Genomic DNA, 2,041 nt, shown 5'->3' with positions numbered 1-2,041 from the left:
ATTGAGGATGATGGGAGCTAAGTTTCCCACAGTCAGAGGGGCGTTTTACTCACTGTCCTAGGAGCTATGATGGTTACTGGGAAAGGAGGAAGGCTGGAAAAAACTTTGAGGTTTGGGACTAGAGTCAAAAGCATTGGCACAAACTCATGATTTTTTTTTTAATAATTCTTTTTTGTTTTTTATTTTTGAGACGAAGTCTCGCTCTGTCGACAGGCTGGAGTGCAGTGGCACGATCTCAGCTCACTGCAACCTCTACCTCCCGGGTTCAAGCCATTCTCCTGCCTCAGCCTCCCAAGTAGCTGGGACTACAGGCACGCACCACCATGCCCAGCTAATTTTTGTGTTTTTAGTAGAGACGGGGTTTCACCATGTTGGCCAAGATGGTCTCAATCTCTTGACCTCGTGATCTGCCCACCTCGGCCTCCCAAAGTGCTGGGATTACAGGCTTGAGCCACTGCGCCCAGCTGAACTCATGATTTTAAATTAGATTTTAAAATAGCTATAGATATCTGTGTGTTGTGTATGTATAATGTATGTGTATGTACGTATAGTTTATCTTTTTTTTTTTTTTTTTTTTTCTGAAGTGATTTTACCTTTATTTCCTTCACTTTAAGCCAATCATGAAATTTCACAGTGATTTCTGGGGTGGGGGCAGAAGGAAGGCGGTGTTAAGAATCATCTGGGCTGTGGCCCAGTCAGCCCGCAGAAGTGCAGGCAGGGTGGGCCCTCACTGGGGCAGCTGGAGGAGCACAGACTGCCCCGCCGGCAGGTAGGTGATGTTCCGAGAACGTGAGAGCTGGTATGCGATGTCCTCCGCGGCTTCCAGCTTGCGCAGCTCGATCAGGCCGTCCCCTGCAGTGGCCAGTGAGTTGGCAATCAGCTCAGCCGTCTTGGAATCACCCTCAGCAGAGATGATGGCTGCCTTTTTTTGCTGCTCAGCCTTTTCCACCACAAATCTGGCCCTCTCTGCTTCCTGCTGAGCCACCTGTTTGGCTTCCACCGCTTCTGTGAACTCCTTCCCGAAGGTCAGATGTGTCAAGGACACGTCATCCAGGATGAGCCCAAAGGTGGCTGCTCGCTCTGTAAGATCGTCGCTCACCTGCCTGGAGACCAGCTCTCTCTGGGTGATTAGTTCTCCAGCATCAAAGCGAGCCACCACTGACTTGAGGATCTCGGTCGTGATGGACGGCAGCACACGCTCATCATAGTCCTCTCCGATGCTGGTGAAGATGCGAGGAAGCTGGCTAGCGACGGGCCGGAAGAGGATGCGCAGTGTGATGTTGACATTCTGTAAATCTTTGCTACCAGTGATGACCGGCACATTACGTGGTCGAGAACGGCAGTCAAAGATAATTGGTTTCTGTACCCATGGGATGAGAAAGTGAGTCCCTTCCCCTACCACAATGTCCTGTACTCCACGGAACCGGTCAAAGATGACAGCTCTGTGCCCAGCATCCACATTATATAAGGCAGAGTTCACCACGCCTCCTGCAACAGCTAAGGCCAGGCCAAACTTGCCAATGGACTCAAACACTTTGGCAGCCATGTTTTCTTCTGCTGGACCCTCTCACACCTGCTTCCACTCTGACCTCCACATGAATTCCCCCACCACGCATCCTTTTTTTTTTTTTTAAGACAGAGTCTCACTCTGTTGCCCAGGCTGGAGTACAGTGGCATGATCTCAGCTCACTGCAACCTCCACCTCCCAAGTTCAAGTGATTCTTCTGCCTCAGCTTCCCGAGTAGCTGGGATTACAGGCATGCACTACCATGCCCAGCTAATTTTTGTATTTTTAGTAGAGACAGGGTTTCATCATGTTGGCCAGGATGGTCTCAAACTCCTGACCTCAGGTGATCTGCCCGCCTCGGCCTCCCAAAGTTCTGGGATTACAGGCATGAGTCACTGTGCCCGGCCAGTTGATCTTCATTATTCAGGGATTCTGTATATATAAATTTGCCCTCTTGCTAAAATTTATCTCTAACTCCAAAATCAATACCCATGGCACTTTTGCAGTCATTCTTGGACATGTACAAAGCAGGGG

At 49.7% G+C, this 2,041-nt stretch overlaps 1 pseudogene across 1 annotated transcript; it reads right to left on the bottom strand.

The window, feature by feature from the left end:
• Window positions 1-557: 557 nt before the first annotated feature.
• Window positions 558-1,619, bottom strand: LOC115896949 (annotated as a pseudogene). Its single transcript, XR_004056897.1, has one exon. The product of XR_004056897.1 is annotated as a prohibitin pseudogene (transcript).
• Between the last annotated feature and the right edge of the window lie 422 nt (window positions 1,620-2,041).

The sequence above is a fragment of the Rhinopithecus roxellana genome, chromosome 4 (genome assembly GCF_007565055.1).
Source record: "Rhinopithecus roxellana isolate Shanxi Qingling chromosome 4, ASM756505v1, whole genome shotgun sequence".
Taxonomy (NCBI): domain Eukaryota; kingdom Metazoa; phylum Chordata; class Mammalia; order Primates; family Cercopithecidae; genus Rhinopithecus; species Rhinopithecus roxellana.
Note: the sequence above shows the minus strand (reverse complement) of the source record. Positions and strands in the feature narration are given on the sequence as shown.